This window comes from Pan paniscus, chromosome 10 (assembly GCF_029289425.2).
Source record: "Pan paniscus chromosome 10, NHGRI_mPanPan1-v2.0_pri, whole genome shotgun sequence".
NCBI lineage: Eukaryota > Metazoa > Chordata > Mammalia > Primates > Hominidae > Pan > Pan paniscus.
This window is the reverse complement of record NC_073259.2, coordinates 40,048,354-40,070,321: the sequence shown is the minus strand read 5'-3', so window position 1 is coordinate 40,070,321 and position 21,968 is coordinate 40,048,354. Positions and strand designations below refer to the sequence as shown.

At 51.2% G+C, this 21,968-nt stretch overlaps 2 long non-coding RNA genes across 6 annotated transcripts in view; both read left to right on the top strand.

Moving 5' to 3' along the window:
* LOC134728484 (uncharacterized) overlaps window positions 1-9,294 on the top strand; it is a 66,768-nt gene extending 57,474 nt beyond the window's left edge. The window contains exon 2 of the long non-coding RNA XR_010108922.1: window positions 2,444-9,294. This is a non-coding gene — a long non-coding RNA (uncharacterized LOC134728484). The remainder of the gene's footprint in view (window positions 1-2,443) is intronic.
* Window positions 9,295-10,349: 1,055 nt separating this feature from the next.
* Window positions 10,350-19,335, top strand: LOC134728479 (uncharacterized). Of its 5 annotated transcripts, none has more exons than XR_010108916.1 (3): window positions 10,350-13,078; window positions 13,803-14,012; window positions 16,532-19,335. It is a non-coding gene; the product is annotated as an uncharacterized LOC134728479 (long non-coding RNA). The 5 variants fall into 5 exon arrangements; XR_010108915.1 differs by having other exon boundaries at window positions 14,216-19,335; XR_010108917.1 differs by having other exon boundaries at window positions 12,408-13,078; window positions 13,529-14,012.
* The last annotated feature ends 2,633 nt before the right edge of the window (window positions 19,336-21,968 follow it).

Sequence of the window (21,968 nt, the reverse complement as noted above, 5' to 3'; positions counted from 1 at the left end):
CACACAGCCCACGTTTGTCTCCACGCTGGCCAGAGGCTGTGCTTTGATAGCACCCACTCAGATGTGCAGTGACCTCATCTGGCTCCTCCTGATGGAGGAATAAGGGGAGTAGCAAGTGACTTCCTTTCTCACAGCAGCCTTTCTCTGAGCTCTTTCTTGAGAGAAATCTTGATCCATGGCAAACCGTCTGTGGTATTCTTGGCTGCAGCCCTTGGCAGGAGATGGGAGGAGGGAATGACAGTGCCAAGGAGGCAGCTGAAGGATCGTCACCCTGGGAGCCACAGCGCTGGCTTGCTTTTTCCAATGGGCCATAAAGACTGAGGGAGGCAGGCGGAAGCAGGGGCACCAGACTAACAAACTAGAGTTTCAAGTGTTGTCCCCATGCGAAGCCGACCTGGCGAAGTGGTTAGACACAGACACTGGGGCTGGGCTCAAGATCCCTGTTCTACCACCTGCTGGCTGTACAACCTTGGGCAAGATACTTGATTACCATGCCTCAGTTTCCATATCTTAAAAAATGTGAATAACGGTAATGCCTACTTCACATGGTGGTGAAAAAGTAGATGAGTTAATAGTTATGAGATACAGCCAGGCCTGGTGGCGTGGGCCCATAGTCCTAGCTACTCAGAAGGCTGAGGTGGAAGGATTGCTTGAACCCAGGAGTTCAAGACCAGTCTGGGTGACATAGCAAGACCGCTCACCCCCTTTTTTTTTGAGATGGAGTTTCACTCTTGTTGCCCAGGCTGGAGTGCAATGGCATGATCTCAGCTCACCGCAACCTCCACCTCCTGGGTTCAAGCGATTCTCTTGCCTCAGTCTCCGGATTCCAGGGATGAACCACCACACCCAGCTAATTTTTGTGTTTTGTATTTTTAGTAGAGACGGGGTTTCACCATGTTGGTCAGGCTGGTCTCGAACTCCTGACCTCAGGTGATCTGTCCACCTCGGCCTCCCAAAGTGCTGGGATTACAGGTGTGAGCCACTGCGCCTGGCTGCAAGACCCCCATCTCTCTAAAATGAAAGTTTTGAACTATTTAGGAGAGTACATGATCCATGGTAAGCTCTATATAAGTTTTGTTACATAAAATTAAGGTTCTAGTCCCATAAACTTTTTTCTGTAATAAGCTGCTCAGCCTTAGATACCTCTCATATTTGCTGTGAGAAGTGAACAAATGCATGTGAAAACTATAATGTGTTTATAATTTTTATTATTTGTCATCAAGATCATGTAAGAGACCTGATTTAGCAGAGGGTGAAGGGATGCGAAAGGGGCTGTCAGTCATCAACTTTTGATTATCTGCCTTGTTAAGGTCCCCTTCTTGTCAACATCATCAGCTCTTTGGCTTGTTCAAGTCTTTTGTTGACAATATCCAGGCCTCTCATGGTCCCTCCCACACACAACGGGCCGCACAGCAAGGGCTGGAAGGAAAAAGCCTTTGAAAGCAAAACAGGTCCTTCCCTTCCTTAGCCTTGAAGCGGGAGTAACCACTAGACAGAAGGCTGTGAGGGAGGACTCTGGCACTTCCACTGTGGCTGCTTTGCCTTTGGGCAGGAGGGGAAACTGATCAGCTCCCTCTGTGGTAGGGCCGCAGGAAGAGATGTTGGTATTTGTAATGAAGTGCTAGGAATAAAAACACATACATGGCCGGGCGCAGTGGCTCACGCCTGTGGTCCCAGCACTTTGGGAGATCAGGGCGGGCGGATCACAAGGTCAAGAGTTTGGGACCAGCCTGGCCAACATGGCGAAACCCCGTCTCTACTAAAAATACAAAAATTAGCCAGGCGTGGTGGCGGGCACCTGTAATCCCAGCTACTCAGGAGGCTGAGGCAGGAAAATCACTTGAACCCTGGAGGTGGAAGTTGCATTGAGCTGAAATCATGCCATTGCACTCCAGCCTGGGCAACAAGAGCAAAACTCGGTCCCAAAAACAAACAAACAACAACAAAAAAAACCCAGAAAACAAAAAACAACAACCAAAAAAACCCATACACACATACTTATCCCAGTGTCCAGAGCAAATGTTCTGCCACTTACTGCTATGGGTGTGATTTCAGATAGCTACTTAAACCTGAGTTTCAGTTTTTCTCATCTTCAAAATGGAAATATTGATGCCTAATTCAAAGGGTGAAAATTAGTGAACTATAGAAACCCCTTGGTGTATGTCTGGTCCAATAAATGGTAGCTCTTATTAGCTAACATTTTGTAATATCTGCCCACTATCTCCTCCAAGGGATGGAGAAGTAATGCTGACTTCCAGACTAGGAAAGGTAGTGGTAGCAGAAAGTGATTTACAACTCTGACTTTTTTCACATTTTCTTTCCAGAGCACATAGTAAGTTCTTGTTGGTTCATTCATTCATTGAACAGTGTTTACAAGTTTGAACAAGCTTGAACAACTTGCCATCATTTTGTTCACTTGTATTCATCTTACTCTCACCACTAGAACTGCAAGGTCCATGAGGGCAGAGGCAGTGTCTGTTGCTGGGTGAGTGACTGGATTGAGCTCAAAGCATGTCTGAAGACTGAAATGGGCCAGGCAAGGAGATGGAAACTGGAGGCCTGGATTCTGGCTCAGTCATACCTCCAAGAACGTAACTTTCCCTTGACCCTGGAGTCTTCACAGACCTTCCTTCTGCTGTGAGGCCCTGGAGAATCACTTGAGACCAGACTCAGGAAACTCTTCCCTGATGGGAAGACATTCATTCATCCACTCCACGTCTCTGAAGCCCCAAGAGAAGGATCTGAATCCCCTAGTCTGAAGAGTCAGCAAGTGTCCAACATAGCAATCTTGATAAAAAGGGAGAATCGATAAAGGAGGGAGCAGCCCCACCTCAGTAACAATAGAGGGAGGAAAATTCCAGCTAGTACATGTACTTAACATGAAAGCAGACATGTGCCAAGACCCTGCTTTCATGGATATTAGGTGTTCCCAAATATAAGAAACACCCATTCTTGCCCACAGGCCTCACTGGATACTATCCAAGATGTCTAGAGAATAAGAGGAAAGAGAGAATCATAATATCCAAAAGGTGGAAACAACCCAAATGTTCACCAATAGATGAACGGATAAACAAAGTGTGATATATCCATACAATGGAATATTAGTCAGCCCTGAAAAGGAATGAAGTACTGATAAATGCTACAACATGGATGAACTTTGAAAACACTATGCTCAATGAAAGAAGCTAATCACAGAAGGTCTCTTATTATATGATGCCATTCATATGAAAGTCCAGAGTAGGGAAATCTACAGAGACTGAAAGTACATTAGTGTTGTTAAGGGCAAGAAGGAATATGGGGGGATAGGGAGGTGATAGCTAAAGGTTACAAGATTTCTTTTTGAGGTGATGAAAATGTTCTAAAATTAACTATGGTGATGGTTCAACATACTTGTGAATATACTAAAACCATTGAATTGTACATTTCAAATGGTGAATTGTATGACACATGAATTATACCTCAAGAAAGTTGTTTTTTAAAAAGACAGCGTAAGGGGTGGGGGGAAGTTGAGATGAAGCAGGAAAACTGTGATCAGAAACAAAGCTCAGGGGCTGTCTGGCCTGGCTGCCCCAAGTCAAAGCCTGCATTTCATACAGGCAATGTTAGGGTAGCCCCCAAGCCATGATTCGGAAAGATAAATTGACCCCAGAAGGTATAGGGCTGGGTCCCTTCTCCCTTGACAGCTCCCTTTCTGTGTTTTTTCTGGCACAAGAAACTCTGTCATCTTGTATAAATAGGAGAAATTTATGGCAGTTTTCCCTCTTCTTCTCCCTGGTGGGCTACTAGGAAAGGTCTAGGGGGAGGAGGGAGCCTGAAATTCCAAAAATATAAATGTGGAAAGACTGGAGGGGGTCGAGGAGTCTCTTTGCCTGCCTTAGCTCTGGCCCCAGCTCTCCTTTCCCTTTGCATGTTTGACCTTCTGGGTGATGAGGAGGGTAGAGAACTGGTGCAGCCCGTCCTCTCTGCAAGCCCAAAAGAGATGGGTCCCAAAGCAGATATCCGACAGGAGGGGCACAAGGGAAATCAAGGAAATAGGCTTGGCTGTCCCATGAAATTATTGGAGGAGACACAGACCACTGCCCTCCTTCCTGGATTTGGCTATTTTTGTACTTCCCTGTTTGTTGAGGCAGCCTGATACAGTGGGAAGAGAACTCATCCTAGATTTAGAAAGATTGACAGAGAAACTAAGGGTGTGACCTTAAGCAAGTCATATCTTGTCTCCGGGCCTCACCTGTAGAAAGAGGGAGGGGACTGAATTTATCAGGGGTTTTCAAATGATTTTAACTCTGGGGTCCTTCCTTCAAATAAAACCGTATGCAGTGACCCAACATGAACATGAGTAGTAGGCTGCTGAGCTTCTTGAAGGTAGGAATGGGAGTCTCAGGGCCCCGTGGTGACTGGCGAGAGGCTTGTCCAAGCACAAGATGATCTCCATGGCTTTTCCAGCTCTGTCCTCAGGAGGGATTTGCCCCCATGGTGAAGAGGCTCAGTTCTGCACACCCAGTGGGCTTGAAATCCAGCTCCACCCACTCCTGTGTGTCCCTCAGCACATAACTTACCTTCCTTGAACCTGTTTCCTCGTGTGTAAATTGGAATAATAGTAACACATATCTCAGAGGATTGTCACATAGATTACACTAAATAATGTGCATAGAGTCCTTCGCATACTATCTGGCCCAATAAATATTATTATAGTTATTCTGTGATCTGATGTAATCATTTTTTTATTTTGAGACAGAATCTCATTTTGTAGCCTAGACTGGTACACAGTGGCATGATGTCAGTTCACTGCAACCTCCGCCTCCTGGGTTCAAGCAATTCTCCTGTCTCAGCCTCCCAAGTAGCTGGGATTACAGGAGTGTGCCACCATGTCCAGCTAATTTTTGTATTTTTTAGTAGAGATGGGGTTTTACCATGTTGGCCAGACTGGTCTCGAACTCCTGGCCTCAAGTGATCCGCCTGCCTCAGCCCCACACAGTGCTGGGATTACAGGCGCGAGCCATCGCACCTGGCCTGATACAATCTTTTTAATTTGAAATATCTGGTGTGAGAAGGTGAATTAGAAAGGATGACAGCAAAACTGCTATAACACAAAGGCCCCAAAACACAGTAGCATATAGAAAACAGAAGTTTATTTCTCACTTAGTCTGGGAGGAAGCGGTTCCAGACAGCAGGCAGCTCTGTTCCTCCTAGTCAGTCAGGGACATGTGTTCCTTTCATACCTTTGCTTTGTCTTCCCTTAGGGATGTCTTTTCAGTTGCCTGGTCAAACCTGTCTCAGGCACATCTGCCCAGCTCATGAAAGAGAGAACACAAAGGAGAATTTACCCAACGTCATCAGGCTTTGAGGACATGCTTGCCTCACATTCCCCTGTGTCTACACCTGGCAACAAGAGCAGCTGGGAAATGGAGTGTCCAGCTGGGTGTCTCTCTACCCTCGTGCAGCAAGGAAAGAAGAGATTTTAGTGGACAATGGGCAGTCTTAATCCAGGGCTCAAACCCACACCCGAGCTGTCCTCTTCCTCTTCTCTTCCCAAAGGAAGGGAAATAAAGTCTACAGCCCAGAAAACAATGTGACCACCCATCCCCTACCCAATCAGGTCCCTGCCATTCATCCCAAGATCAGCAGTCTCGGGAAAGTGGCTTGGAAGCCTCCCTCCAGAAAGACCACCCTTTTGTCCATCTTCTTCACATGGGTGGATGTGAGAAAAGTTTCTCTCCCCACTGCCTGCCTGCCACTCCCTGTCTCAGTTTCAGCTCACGCTCTAGCCCTTTGTTCCAAGTCACCAAGAGTGACTACAAATGTGGGGGAACAGGAGGACCTGAAACTTCATGGAAATCGAGACTGGGACACAGAAGCCATGCTCAGAGGCAGCCTAGGTGAGGGTTCTGATGCCAGGAAATCCAGCTACTACTGTGTAACCTAAAGCGGGGATTAAGCTCTCAGAACTTCAATGAACTCTTTTGGAAATAGGGATAAGAAGCCCACTTGTCAGGGCTGTTGTGAACATCAAATGTGATCATGTATGTACCTAGTACATAGTATGCCTTCAATAAATGGTAAGGCAAACCCAAGGCAAATCGAATTCATGTCCATTACTCTGACCCAGCCTTTGCATAAATTCTTTTTTCTTCTCCTTCCTTGTCAATGCATGGCTCCCTCCCTCTTCACTTCCTATCCTCATTCCCCTACCATCTGAACCCTGATCTGGAATCTCTTTTCTCATGAAATCTTCCATGATTGAAAAATTCCTGCTTGGCCACTTCCCACTCCAATACTCTATCTGCGCCCATCTTCCATCTACCCCATGGTCCTGGCCCAAGTTTACACGTGTCCCATCCCTCCCTTCAAAAAGCATGCAGCAATGGAAGGGCTTTAAGTTTGTCATCAAGCAGATCAGAGTTCAGATGCCAACTCTGCCAAGTTCTAGCTTTAGAACTTTGTCAGATCACTTCCTCTCTTTGAATCTCTGTCTTCCCAACCCTCTGGTGAGGTCAAGTGTGTGTGGGCTGGTACATAAAGGATATTTAATCTCCTCTGCTCTACTCAACCTCCCCCAACTCACACTCCCAGGACTAACTCTCTACCAAAGGGAGTTATTAGACCAAGAAAGTAATTCTCCCATTACCAGCCCCACCCCAACCCTGCCCAGAGAAAAAGAAGTGACTTCGAGTCTATGGGTCTTGGAGGGACCACCAACCCAAGAGCTAGAGCAGAAGAAGGACTTGGATATCCTAGCTTCCAGGGTTATAGGATCTCTCCCCAAGCCCTCATATGGAGCCCCAGTTGCAGGACTAGCTTCAGGGATAGGAGTGAAAGAGTTGATCTGATTCCAATCTTAGTCTGTAAGTAGTAGCTCACCTGTGCCTCTATTTTCAGCCTTCCTAGATCAGAAGAGCAACAATATCAATGACAACTAATGCTTACATAGTGTTTCCTATGGGATGGGCATTGTTCCAGGCTCTTCGTACATATGACTCATTTAATCCTGACAGCAGCCTTTGAGCTAGGTACTATTAACCCCATTTTACAGACAAGGAAACTAAAGCACAAGGGGTTAAGTAACTTGCCTAGGTCATACAACTCACATAAGGCATGACTGAGATTCAAAACCAGGCCGTCTAGCTCCAGAATCCATCCTGTTAACCACTCTGCCATAAAAAGAGCTAACATTTACTGGCAGTTTCTATGTGCCAAACACTGTGGAAAACACATGGCATGTATTTCTTCTAATTCCAAATAACCCCCTGAGATAAGTTCTATTATTAGTATCCCTGTTTTACAGGTCAAGAAACTAAGGCAGAGAGAAAAGTTAAGCAACTTGCCCTGAGTCACACAGCTAGATATTAATAGTTTCAGAACCCCTAGCTGTTTTGCCTCAAATCCCACCTCCCCACCCCTGCTCGAAGCCCCTCCTCTTCTAGGTGGGTTGTTTAGTTCCTATCACCAGTTCTTCACAAATCTGCTTTACCCCCCACAGCCTACAACCCTTGTTCTCCAAAACTCCTGTTGACCTCCGTCCCTTTCCCTTCCCACTTTCTCCCTAGTCCCTCCGCGCCCCACAAAGTCCCCCAAACCATTCTGTCCCTCTCCCTCTGCTCCCCACCCACCCTCCCCCACAACTCCTGCTGAAACAGATGAATTTCACCAAAAAAGACCATCAGACTTTCCCCAAGCAGGCCCCCACTGTGCCTGATCACACACCCCCAGGGGAGGCACCACAGTAGCTAAGCTGGAGACCCAGAAATAAAATCCTCATTCTACTTCCCTGCCCCCTCTTCCCATCACTCATCTGGGAATCCAGGGCGAAGAAGGGAGCTAAAGTGCAGAGCATTCATTTAATATTAACAAATTGAAATGAATTCTTTTAATGCCAATTAACTTGGAGCGGCCCCTTATTAATAGTAATTTAGATTCATACTTGGGAGAAACAGGGACGGGGGCTGGGCCAAATGTGCCCAGAATGTCAATGTGACTGGGGAACTGAAAGGGGAGGGGGACAGTTTTACTTCTGCCCAGTTGGGTTCCGTTTCCCTGAGAGAAATGGACAGTCACTGGAGGCGGATCTTTGGGAAACACGAATTACTCTTGTAATTTTATTTTTGTTACTTCAAGGAATCTGAATAGTTTGAAGCCATGTCACACCATTTTAATAGTTTATTTTCACAGTAATGCTAAAAAGAAGAATTTCCTCAGAGCTGGGATTTACTTCAAACTCTCTCCTAAGCCAAACCTTACTGACCAAAGGGACAAGTCCCCAGGCCAGCTCTCTACCCTTCTTTGTTCAGAGCTAGAGCCAGAGATCAATATGGGCTTCCCCAATCCCTGCCCCTTCTACCTTAACCAAAACTAAAAGGAAGAATCAACACTGTGTGTCTCTCTGAGAAGTCTCCCCAGGAGGTAAAAGACCCAAAGGGCTGACCCCTAAGCTGTTCAGCTTACATTTAAGGAAGAAAAACAATCTGCCTGCACTTTTCTTAGAATTTAGGGAAAAAATGAGAATTTAAAATTCAATTTCATGTATCAGAGTTCTCCAGAATACAGCCAAGTGTAAAGAACTTAGTCCCAAATGAAAAAGTTGAACAGAAATTCTGCTCTCACTCGTTTTGCCGGCTTGGAGGTCAGACTGGAGGTGTCCTGAACTAGAACCAGAGCATAGGTTCTGACCCAAGAAGGACACTGTCTACTTCCCAGGCATCCCTCCTTGGCTGGGAGGAGAGGGGAGGATGAGTCCGTTGGAAGCTGAGAATTGTGGAAGCTGGAGATGGGAGTTCTGAGATGGAGGAGGCAGGCGCGTGAAGGAGGTCAGGGAAAGGCAAGTAAATCTACTAACCATTGAAGTTTATAAAATAAAAACCTTAAAAATGGTTTAACATGCAAAAGGTTAAATTTTAAAAAGAGGCCAGGTTTTAAAGAAGGTAAAATACCTCAAATTTAAACAAATAAAAACGAGGAAAATACACAAAACATTTCAAGCAAATTGTTCTTCAGAAAAGGAGAGGTTGGAATTAATCAAAAGACCTTTTTTACACACACACACCCCCCCAAGAGTTTCCCAAACAATAAATTCATTTACAAAACAAAAAGAGGAATCAACACAAAACCTCATCCACACACAGAGAAAAATAAATTGTGGTGATTCTGTAACAGCTGAAAAACTAGTGAGGGAGGAGAAAAATGAATAAACTCTAAATCTATTAGGTGATATTTATAAATAGCAAAATTGGAGGATGGAATGGAGAAAGGAGTTGAACTTATCATTAAAGAAGTAACACATGTGAAAACATAAGGTGTAACTCATCCCCAAAGAAAAGTAAACTCTCCATAAAATAGCAAGTATACAAATTTATTGAAAAGGAAGAAAGTACCACTCACCCCCCCAATATAAGTGTATTAATTTGAATTAAAATTTTCTCCAAATCCGGTGGTAGATAGAGCTCCCTCTCCCCTCTCCCCTCTCCCCTCTCCCCTCTCCCCTCCCCCCTCCCCCCTCTCCCCTCTCCCCTCTTTCCACGGTCCCCCTCTGATGCCGAGCCGAAGCTGGACGGTACTGCTGCCATCTCGGCTCACTGCAACCTCCCTGCCCGATTCTCCTGCCTCAGCCTGCCGAGTGCCTGCAATTGCAGGCGTGCGCCGCCACGCCTGACTGGTTTTCGTATTTTTTTGGTGGAGACGGGGTTTCGATGTGTCGGCTGGGCTGGTCTCCAGCTCCTAACCGCGAGTGATCCGCCAGCCTCGGCCTCCCGAGGTGCCGGGATTGCAGACGGAGTCTCGTTAACTCAGTGCTCAATGGCGCCCAGGCTGGAGTGCAGTGGCGTGATCTCGGCTCGCTACAACCACCTCCCAGCCGCCTGCCTTGGCCTCCCTAAGTGCCGAGATTGCAGCCTCTGCCTGGCAGCCACCCCGTCTGGGAAGTGAGGAGCGTCTCCGCCCGACTGCCCATCGTCTGGGATGTGAGGAGCCCCTCTGCCTGGCTGCCCAGTCTGGAAAGTGAGGAGCGTCTCTGCCCGGCCGCCATCCCATCTAGGAAGTGAGGAGCGCCTCTTCCTGGCCGCCATCACATCTGGGAAGTGAGGAGCGTCTCTGCCCGGCCGCCCATCGTCTGAGATGTGGGGAGCACCTCTGCCCTGCCGCCCCGTCCGGGATGTGAGGAGTGTCTCTGCCCGGCCGCCCTGTCTGAGAAGTGAGGAGACCCTCTGCCTGGCAACCGCCCCGTCTGAGAAGTGAGGAGCCCCTCCGCCCGGCAGCCACCCCGTCTGAGAAGTGAGGAGCGTCCTCCCTCCTCGTCTGGGAGGGAGGTGGGGGGGTCAGCCCCCCGCCCGGCCAGCCGCCCCGTCCGGGAGGTGAGGGGCACCTCTGCCCGGCCGCCCCTACCGGGAAGTGAGGAGCCCCTCTGCCCGGCCAGCCGCCTCGTCTGGGAGGGAGGTGGGGGGGTCAGCCCCCCGCCTGGCCAGCCGCCCCGTCCGGGAGGCGAGGGGTGCCTCTGCCCGGCCGCCCCTACTGGGAAGTGAGGAGCCCCTCTGCCCGGCCAGCTGCCCCGTCCGGGAGGGAGGTGGGGGGGTCAGCCCCCCTCCTGGCCAGCCGCCCTATCCGGGAGGGAGGTGGGGAGGTCAGCCCCCAGCCCGGCCAGCCGCCCCGTCCGGGAGGGAGGTGGGGGGATCAGCCCCCTGCCTGGCCAGCCGCCCCGTCCGGGAGGGAGGTGGGGGGATCAGCCCCCTGCCCGGCCAGCCGCCCTGTCCAGGAGGTGGGGGGGGCGCCTCTGCCCGGCCGCCCCTACTGGGAAGTGAGGAGCCCCTCTGCCCGGCCAGCCGCTCTGTCTGGGAGGGAGGTGGGGGGGTCAGCCCCCGGCCCGGCCAGCCGCCCCGTCCGGGAGGGAGGTGGGGGGGTTAGCCCCCCGCCTGGCCAGCCGCCCCATCCGGGAGGTGAGGGGCGCCTTTGCCCGGCCGCCCCTTCTGGGAAGTGAGGAGCCCCTCTGCCCGGCCAGCCGCCCCGTCCGGGAGGGAGGTGGGGGGGATCAGCCCCCCGCCCGGCCAGCCGCCCTGTCCGGGAGGTGAGGGGCGCCTCTGCCCGGCCGCCCCTACCGGGAAGTGAGGAGCCCCTCTGCCCGGCCAGCCGCCCCCTCCGGGAGGGAGGTGGGGGGGTCAGCCCCCCGCCGGGCCAGCCGCCCCGTCGGGGAAGTGAGGGGCGCCTCTGCCCGGCCGCCCCTACTGGGAAGTGAGGAGCCCCTCTGCCTGGCCAGCCGCCCTGTCCGGGAGGGAGGTGGGGGGTCAGCCCCCCGCCCGGCCAGCCGCCCCGTCCGGGAGGGAGGTGGGGGGGTCAGCCCCCCGCCCGGCCAGCCGCCCCGTCCGGGAGGTGAGGGGTGCTTCTGCCCGGCCGCCCCTACTGGGAAGTGAGGAGCTCCTCTGCCCGGCCACCACCCCATCTGGGAGGTGTACTCAACAGCTCATTGAGAACGGGCCATGAAGACAATGGCGGTTTTGTGGAATAGAAAGGGGGGAAAGGTGGGGAAAAGATTGAGAAATCGGATGGTTGCTGTGTCTGTGTAGAAAGAGGTAGACATGGGAGACTTTTCATTTTGTTCTGTACTAAGAAAAATTCTTCTGCCTTGGGATCCTGTTGATCTGTGACCTTACCCCCAACCCTGTGCTCTCTGAAACATGTGCTGTATCCACTCAGGGTTGAATGGATTAAGGGCGGTGCAAGATGTGCTTTGTTAAACAGATGCTTGAAGGCAGCATGTTCGTTAAGAGTCATCACCACTCCTTAATCTCAAGTACCCAGGGACACAAACACTGCGGAAGGCCGCAGGGTCCTCTGCCTAGGAAAACCAGAGAACTTTGTTCACTTGTTTATCTGCTGACCTTCCCTCCACTATTGTCCTGTGACCCTGCCAAATCCCCCTCTGCGAGAAACACCCAAGAATGATCAATAAAAAAGAAAAAAAATAAAAATAAAAAGCCATTAGCCTAAAAAAAAAAAAATAAATAAAAAATAAAAAAATAAAAGTGACACACAGAAGAATAAGAAAAAAAAAAAAAAATTTTCTCCAAATCCAAGATAGGTTACACAAAAGAATACAAAAATATTTTTTTTCTTTCAACTAAGAGGAAAAACAAAATCCGATTTAAATTCACGAATGGGACAGGAAGGGAGGCTGTGGTTTGCAGGTGCTAGTAAACGGGGTGAGGGTTGTGAAGAGTTTGAGGGGTTAGAGGACCAGCTTACCTCGCTTTGGAGCCGCGGCGGCCAACAGGAGTGGGCAAAGGACCCTGCCAGTGCCTGAGTGATAGGGGAAATAAGGAATAGTGGATTCGGGTGCCCCTAGACGAATGAGGAGGATGGAAAGACTGGGGGTGCCCATCTCCCCTCCTCTGCCCGCCTCCCTCCCTCGGGTACCCAGGCCTAGAGAGCTACTGAAAGTTACAAATTGCTTCCATTATTAGCTCATCCCGGGCGGCCTGGTCATTGGCCAGCCCCTGGCCACGTGGTCCCTCTTACCAATCGATCGAATTCTAGTCGCAATTCTCTGTCTGTCCCTCGGCTCTGGGGAGAAAGGGGGGGCTGTGGCGTGGGGGCTGAGGAGGGGCTAAGGCGGGAGGGGCGCCTCATCCCTTCACCCTCCCTTTTCGCCATGTGGGGGCCCTGAGCGCCGCCCCAGAAGAGGTCGAGGGAATGTTGTGGGCTGGGGCACACCGGCACGGCAGAAACTGGAGAAAGCGAGAGACGTCGCCAGGGACCCAGGGACCTCTCTCTCCAGTTCCCCGGGCCCGCCCGGCCCTGATGGCCACTCACGCTATAGCGCCCACTCTGTCCTGGGCCATCCCGCGCCAGCAGTGTAGCCCCCAGCCCGGGCGCCTGAATGCTCTCCCTCCGGATCGCTGCTCGGGTCCCCACTTTGGCGACCGTGCCCCCGAGTCCTGCTTCCCCGGGGCCTGCTCTGTATCAGGCGCCTGCGCCTTCAAGGGTACCCGGCCCGCCTGCCCTCCCCAAGAGCCGAGTTTGCGCTCCTCCCGGAATCGTTTGAGAGAAGGACAAACTTTTGAGAGGATGGAAATCTAGATGAGCCTGTCCGGAGCAGGTAAGCTGGGCCCGGGACGGGTGCGATTCAGCCCGAGAACAATCTGTCTCTTCCCGTCCCGGTCTCTCCCTCCCCTTACCCCTGTTTCCCCTGCAGGCTGACATATTAATCTGCCTTCCCCCGGGAGAAATTTGGGCTGGGGTTGGGCTTCTGTCAGATGCATGGGGTCAGAGCAGCTTTCCTCCCCGAGTTTAGGGACTAAGGTGGTAGCTGGCAGGGGAGGGGGAGGGTTGCTTCCGAAACTGAGGATTGAGGGGAGGGTTAGGGGCCGAGAAACCCAGAGTCTGAGGGAGACGACTTCTTTCCTCAAACGCAACTTGGGGGAACTTCGGAAAAGTTTTTTGAGGGGAGATGGAGAAGGGAGCGGAGTTGGGGTTTCGAGGGCTAAAGTGGGAGAGAGGGTGCTCCGCTTCCCGGACTGAAGGAAGGATGTGTGTGCTTATTCCCCAGTCGGGACCGATTACCAGCCTAGAAAAACCCAGCCGCGTCCCAAACCCGCTCACCCCAGCAGGCCCTTAGAGACGCTTGGAGATCCCCAGACACGCCCCGCGGAAAGGGAAGGAAATGCCAGCCCGAGTTTCCGACTCTGCCGGGAAGGGGCGGGTGATCCGCCCAGAGCGGTCCCCTGCTGTCCTGGGCCCTTACGTTGACTCTAAGTTAGGAGTGATCTGAGAGAGGGAATAACTCCCAAAAATCTTTTTTTTTTTTTTTTTTCTGAATCCAGTTTGAGTCAGAGACCCATTTCCTTGAGATGGAGCCAAGCGAGTGCCCCCTCCCGCCTCCAGCACAGTCTCCCGCTCTTCTCCAGTTCCCAAAGGAGGGCAAGGAAAAGGCCCCTACTCTCCTCCCAGGGCTGAGATTTCCTCCCCCACCCAAGAGATGCCCCAGGAGGAAGGAATGGAGAGGTTCTTCAAAGGGCAGTCAAGAGCAGAGGGTGGGTTCAGAGGTCACAGCTGAACTTGGGGCCCAGGACAAGGGGGAAGGGCGGGCCCAGGCCGGTGTAGAAGCTGCGGGGTGGCCTGGGGAAGTGGACAAGGGCAGAGGCCGCTGCAGGTGTTGGGGGGGTACCCTGGAGCCCGGGGTGTTCCTGGGCGGGGAGGTTCAGCCAAGCGGCAAGGGTCTGCGCTGTGCCTTTAGTTTTTAGGTTGGGCCCCTCCTGGGGAGCACCCAGCTGCAAGAGCCAGGCAAGTGGCAGAGGACACATTCGGACTCCTTGGAAAGGGCCAGGAAGCGATGTGGATCCCAGGAGAGAAAATTCCTACGTGGAACATGTGGTGTTCTGGCCCTTCCTGGGTAGACACCTGCAGAGGCCACTTGGCCCTGCTGGGTCAGAAGCCACAAATCTGCCCAGGCCTTTGTTTTCGCTATTCCTGAAGTTTTTCTGCTGTGGCCCAGCACCTGCCCTGGCACCTGCTCGGCATCTGCTCATTGGCAAGCCCCGGACGGAGTTGGACTGGCCTAGCTGAGAGGTTTAGGAGGGCTTCTGCTGGCACTGCCAACAGGGAGTTTGGCTTGGTCCCCCAAAAAAAGGGCCTTTGAGAAGGACATGTCCAGGGGCAGACACAAAATCCACTGATACTCAAAACGAATGTAAACCCTTTTCTTTCCTCACATCTTGTGGCCCTTCACACCTCTGTAGTTCAGAGGATTTGGAATGGAAGGCCTCATCCATCCCCAGTCCCAAAGCAAACGTGGGAGCCAGCTTGGGCGTCTTCTTGCAGGCTGCTGGGGCTTTGTGAGCTCTGAGAGAAGATGTCTGGTCCTCTGCCTACCCCACTCCCCCTTTGATGAATGTGGTCCTTTTTGCTCCTGCCTCTCCAATACTACCCCTCGCCCCACCCCCCCACCCCCAACCCAGTCCCACAGATCTATGGGACTATCTCTCTTTTTCTCTTTCCTTGCTCCTCTTCCCCTTTCTTCTTAGGACTGATGGACTGACAGCAGTTTGGCAAGGCTTCCCTAAGCCTGTAATAGGGAGCTGTGGACCCAGCCCTGACTTCTCAAGTAGGGGGAAACAGCTCTATTCCCGGGCCCTTGAGATTGAGTCTCAAGTTGACAGGAGTTGAGAAAGAAATGCATGAAGGATGGCTGGGCTTACGCAGGACAAAAACCTCTACTGGGGAGGGGCCAGTTTTGTGCCTTGTGCCTACTGCTGAGAGGGAATTTAGAAACAAAGGAAGATAAGAAGAAGGCCTAGGGAAACAGCATAAAGGACTGGAAAAATTCAGAACAGCAAAGAGAAAAAACTGGGAGAGAGGAAAAGATGTGAAAAGGCCCTAATGCTGGAGACAGAAAGGTATTCTGGAAGGGTGGCTGGGATAGAGATAACATGAAAGGAATATTGATAAAGAGCAGAAGGAAGAAGCAGGACTAGGTTTGTTTGGGTTTTTAAGATTAGAGATAGTCTGGGGCCTGTTAAAATAGAAAATAGAAGAAAAAAGATTAGAGAAAAGACAGAAAGGAAAAGAAAAGAAAAACAGGGAGAGAAACAGAAAGCAAATGAAAGGAGAGAGCTAGAGAGTAAAAGAAAAAGGAAGGGAAAGAAAGGGAGGTAAAAGTGAGAAAAAAGAAATGGAAGGGAGACAGAAAGATAGGTAGAAAAGGAGGAAAGAGGGACAAGGGAAAGAAGCAAGGACAGGGGAAGGAATGGAAGAAAAAGAGAAAGTGAAGGTAGGGCAGAAATGAAGCAAAAGAAGGAAGGAAAAATGAGAAATGAAGATACAGTGAGATAAAGAAGGAATAAGGGGAGTGAGGGGAAGGCGGGTAGAGAGAGAGAGAAAGAGAAACACGAACTCAACTAAGGTTAACGGTTAACAGAAAGGGGATCCCGGTTCCTGAGGAGCACAGGGAGGAAAGAGGAGATGGAGGGTGAGCAGAAAGGCCAGTTGGGGCCCCTCCCCGCCTCACCTTGGGCTGCGGAGGCCCTGACCGCCACCACTCCGCCGTCTCTAGGGCCCAGACCTGGGTGATGGCTGCCTGTGAACCGTGGGAGGTAGAGGCAGGGGCTGGCTGCCTGCATACGGGCTTCTCTTCTCGAAGCAGCTGAGCGAGCTGGAGTTCTTCCTGCAGCCCTACCTGCCCCCGACACAGCACGCCAAGCTGGACACATGGCGTTGAGGCTGTATGACATGCAGGTCCAGATCTGGTTCCAAAAGGCGTGCATGAAGTACAAGAGGCCAGTGAGGCAGGAATTGTTCGTGGATTCCCACCCTGGCGGCCCCTCTCCCGGGCTCAATCCTCTCACCCGGGCTCAATCCTCTCACCCAGGCTCAATCCTCTCACCCGCAGCCCCAAGTGGCTCCATTCCCACCCTACTGGCAGAGGCTGTCTGAAGACTGGGCAGCTTTGTTCCGGGCTCGGGGGTGCTCTGATTCTGTGACCTTGGGCCTGTTTGATAATTTGTTGTTGTTGTTGTTGTTTGTTGGTTTTTTTGGTTTGTTTGTTCGTTTTTAGATGGAGTCTCACCCTGTCGCCCAGGCTGGAATGCAGTAGCACGATCTCAGCTCACTGCAGCCTTTACATCGCCGGTTCAAGCCATTCTCGTGCCTCAGCCTCCTGAGTAGCTGGGATTACAGGCATGTGCCACCACGCCCAGCTAATTTTTGTATTTTAAGTAGAGACGGGGTTTCGCCATATTGGCCAGGCTGGTCTCGAACTCCTGACCTCAAGTGATCCGCCCACCTCAGCCTCCCAAAGTGCTGGGATTACAGGCGTAAGCCACTGTGCCCGGCGATCATTTGTTAAATGAGCCCTTTGCACTGGAGGGTTTTTCTGTAGTTTTGGTTAGCCTGCCTGAGTATGTGCAAATGAGACAGGGATGAAGATAAGACCTAGTCCACTTTGCAAGGGTGGGAGGGGAGTGTGAGGGTGTAGGGGTTGGGAGGATGGGAGGCTGGGAGTGAGATCTTCATTTTCTTCCATTGGTGAGAAGAAAAATCTTCCTCCTTTGCTATCCTTATCTCCAACCCTGCCCCAGAAAACCACCTTTCAGGTCAAGGAGTTTCTCCATGCCAGGAGGGTTTGGATTCATCTGCAAAGAGCTTGGGAGGAGGTTTGCAAATCCAGGAAAAGCCAGAGAAAGGATCTCATACATGAAAGGGAAGGAAGACATTCCCTACCCAGGCAAGTGGACCTTAGGTCTGCAGTAGATTTCACTGAATTCACACACACAAAGAGATTAATTGGTAAGGTGACTTTAGATTTAGCTATAGAGAGGATCAACTTGAGGTTGCTAGGTATCTTTAGCCTGTTGGGCCTGCACTCCCCATGCCCTGCTCATGTGCTCTGGTTGATTCACAAGGTTTCTTAGAGCCAATTCCTTTGTCTCCCAAAAGTGGGATGGGGCAGGTCACTGAGGTCACCCAGTTCCTCCAAGGGCAGTGTATGCCTTGAGGATGGGCTGGGGCACCCCCAAACCACTGGCTAGAAAGGCATGTTCACAGTAAACCTTGCAGTGCTGTCTCAGGGAGGCCTCTGACCAGCACTGCCTAGCATTGCTCTTTAAGCTTTTCCTCCCCTCTTTTCTCTAGCTTCTCCCTTCCTTTATTTCTCTTTCTCTCTCTCTTCCTTCCAACCTTTCTGATTTCTCTGTCTCCCTTTACATCCAGTCCAAGTTGGGGATCTTGTACTATCTTTGTACTCCAGATGGCACTGCTCTGAGCCCTTTAGGCTGGTTAACATGTACCCTGCCCTCAAGAGTTCATTATTTGGATGCAAATAGCAGGATTAGAAGATGGGGAGGGAGCAGCTGGGCGCGGTGGCTCACACCTGTAATCCCAGCACTTTGGGAGGCCAGGGCGGAAGCAATGCTTGAGCCCAGGAGTTCAAGACCAGCCTGGGAAACATGGCAAAACCATCTCTACAAAAAATACAAAAATTACCCAGGCATGGTGGTGTGCACCTGTAGTCCCAGTTACTTGGGAGGCTGAGGTGCGAGGATGGCTTGAGCCCAGGAGACGTAGGTTGTAGTAAGCTGAGATCGTGCCACTGCACTCCAGCCTGGGTGACAGAGCAACACCCTGTCTCAAAAAAGAAAAAAAAAGATGAGGGGGGAAGTGGGGAGTAAGCTTTGCTAACCAGATGTGGGATGAATCAATTAGTTTTATGTATTAATCATGATTATGACCTTCACATCCCCTTGGCTCACCCCTAGACAATTCTTTCCCACTCCCAGCCATCTGCAAACCACAGTCAGCCTGTCCCTGCTCCCAAAAATGGAATTGCTGATGCCCTCAAGGCTGTTACTCTCCCAGGGTGAGTGAGAGTGAGGTCAATGGCGCCAGGTCGGAGCCTCAAACTCTTACATAAACAAAGCATATTTCCCTATTCCTGATGCAGTTAGGGGTCATCTATCCCTTGGAATGGAGAGGCTGGCAATTCTGGCTCTTGGCTATCTTTCCACAGAACACCCCTGATTAGCCAGGCCCACCGCCATCCACATCTGCTCGGCAAAGAAGGAAGGCAGCTTGTTCCAGACCTTGGTGAGCAGCTGCAGACTGCCTGCCTAGAACAGCCTCCTTACTCCAGCCTGGCAGGGAAGGAAGGAACCTGACTTGCTTCGCAGGATCTGGAAGCTCAGCCGGCAGAGCTGAGAGCCGCAGTTGCATCCTGGAGCCTGATGCTAGAAGCAGCTTCCGTCTTTGGGTTCTTGCTGCCTCGGCCTCTGCTCTGTTCAGTTTGCTGTTGTGTTTTTCTCCCCCATGTTGGGGTGGTGGGGTACAGGGAAATAAAATGTTTTCTCCCAGGCCCCTAATCCTTCCCCATGCCTCCATCAGCCTCAAAGCTGCTGACAGTCATGAACTGCACCTTCCAGCCCTGCCCATAAGCTACTCAAAGCAAATTCAAATTCTCTTCTGGCCAGGAGGAAGGGCAGATGCTCCCTCCTTCCTCAAGCCTCCCTGGCTCATTGATCCATTTTGAGGGCATTTGGGGGTCAAAGTTGAGACCAGATTGCTTCAGTTTGTATAAAATTAGCATTTCTTATCATACCAAGGCCACACCTGTTCTCTGGCCTCACAAACCAGTGAGGATGTAAAGGTTTGTTGAGGTGGAGGAACAGAAGTGAAATGAGCAATCTGCTCCATTTAGAAGGCAGTCGCTTCAGCTGTTCATTCCACTAATATTTATCTAGTACCTACTCTGTGCCAAGCATTGTCTCTACCTCAGTTTGCCACAAATATGAAAAAAAAAAAATTCTTGGAACTGTGAGGCTTCAATGTGTTGTGGACCAATATACAAATAAACCAATGGAAAAGAAAGTGTGGTTCGGAGTCAGCTGATTTTCATTGCAGCTTTCCATGTGCTGGGTCTAAGAGCCCCTGACTTCCGAGCTCCAGCTACCCAGCCCCAGCTGATTGACAAGCAGGACTTCCTTGGGGCCCGTTTGTTTTTCCCACTGGAAAAATGTTACAATGGGAGCAAGAAGCCTGTGCTGGGATCAGCCGCCATGAAAGTCCCAAAACAAAGGGTTTGGGATGGGCGGCGGTGGGGCCCTCCCAAACATTGCTCCGTCAGAGGTGAGGGAGGGTAGGGGTGATGTGATACGTTTCTCCAGGTTGCAGAGCAGGTCTGTGAGTTTGCCTTGGTGTAATCACGTGCCTGAAGGTGATAACAAGGGTGTGCATGTGTGAGTGAGCTGAAGCGGGGCAGATAAGTGTGCCTGTGCCAGGCTTGTGTACACCGGGCCCAGATGCCTGCACAGGTGCCAGTGTGTGTGTGTGGAGGGGGTAGAGGTGCCTGCAAATCTGAACATGTCTCTCCATACGTGACCCTCAGTGTATGTGAGAGTGTGTGTACCCGCTGAATTATGATAAAATTACACCGACCCTTACAGAAAATCCATAACAGCCTCGGCCTTTCTCCCCCGACCTCTCGACCTCTGGGGTGCCTGAGGAAAGAGTTGACCTGGTCACTGCCTCCTCCTAGTCAATGAGTCCCCCTCCATTAGCATAAAACATGAATCTGCTGGCAGCTTGACAAATTATAACTAGCAGCCAGAGTTTTGCCAACTGGCTGGCTTGGGTGCTGTCTATTTATCATTGAAAATGGTAAATCATAAGAATCCAGATGACTTAATTATTCAAATCCACCCAGGACCCAGAGAAGCTGCAGGCCCGTCAATCTCAGCCCTGGGCTCACAGAGAAGAGTGGGGGAAATGCTGTGAGCTTGTGAGCTAGAAGAAGCAGGTTCCATTGCCGCCTCTCCCCTACCCAGAGAGCAGGATTTTTCTCTGCAGCCCCTTCCCCTCCCTGCCGTTCTGCCCACCTTTCCAGCCAGAAGCCCGGCCAATTGTTTTGGTTGCTGGCCTCCCAAGGCTCTCCCTCGCACGCCTCCCGCTGCCCACCACCCGCTCCTCAAGCTCAGCCAGTGTTTCCCGGCCTCTCTTTGTGTGGATGTTAGCTCTTTCTCTCGTTTCAGTGCCCTCATTTTTATTTCTTCTCTTTCTCCTATTCCTTTCACCATTTCTCTTCGTCTCTCCTCTGCCCACAGATAGACACTGAGCCCCGCACATGGCCTCTCTGGTGGAGTTTTGCCTGCTCTCCTGGCCCCTTTGTCCTCACTGTCCCAGAGATGCCAGCTCAGGATCCCCACGCATACGCACCCCAACCTTAACCCAGCGCTCCGAGTGCTAGAAGGCCTGAATTCGCGTCTCTCTGCTGTGGGGCCATATGGAAACACACATGTCAGTGGATAATACTGGGCCTGCCCCCACACCCCATACACACAACCTTTCTGTCCCTTTCTTCCGTGGATTTCTAACTACCATTACGCACAACTTGGGAGGTAGTGGCCAGGCTGTCAGAGATGTGCCCCAATCACTGAGGCAGGGCTTCGTCTCAAGAAGGCCCATCCCTCACTCCCAGCATGGAACTACCTCAAGCCCCAGCAGAGGGATTGTTCAACGTGAGCTTTCCCAGAAGGAGAAGAAACCCTGTTTACAGAACAAGTCCTAGATCCAGAGGTCTGCACACTGAGCTTCTGGGGGGCCCTTTGATGTTTGGGTCCTTTTATCTTTGTGTCCCTCACAGTCCAGTATAAATACGTCCTACTTTTTCTTGCAGTCCTGGACCCCATGAGAAATTTATGCCCTTCTAGACCCACAATGGCAGGTGGGAGGCACATATTCACCAATGCTGATATTGCTTTGACCCCAGAGGGGAATGTGAGGAGCAAGGAGGTTGCCAGAGCCCCTCTGCTTGAATGGCATCCCGGTCTATTCTTTTGGAGGGCTTGCTTTACCTGTAAGGGCCCTGGAGGCTCCTCAGAGCCACTTCTGTGTCTGCAGATGCTTGTCAACTTGGTTCTGGGATTCAGTTTGGCTTTGTCGGGGTGTGTGTGTGAGCACGTGCACACCTTTCGTGGATAACCTGGAGTCTTGGCATACTGACGGGTCGTGCCTGGTGGCGTGCATGCCTGCACAAGTGCGCCAGTGCCCCTGATGTGTATGTAGGTGAGTGTGTATGTGTGCATGAACACACACTTCCAGAAAGAGCCCTTGTGCTGAAACAACGAGTGACAATGTCCCCACCAACAGGACACCTGAGGAAACAGCCCTCTCCATTCCATTTTAAGGCCTCTGAGCAATGTTGTTGTCAGTGAAATATTGGACTTGGCATATCATAAAACCTTAAAGAAGGAGCTACCTGTTTCTTCTACTGAAAGTAAGTTCTTTCTAGAGTCTAGCCTTCTCTTCTTCTTTCAGGGCGGAATATGAGCATAGTCAGAAATCTTGAGAGGGGGCTCCCTACTCCTCCAAGAGAACATACGTGACATATAGGGAGCCCTTCCACAGCCAGGCTCATCCCCACAGCTTAAACACTTCATCCCCTCACTCTTCCCTTCTTCTCCACCTTTCCAAGCCAGGGTGATATTTGACAAGGGCAGTGGCGA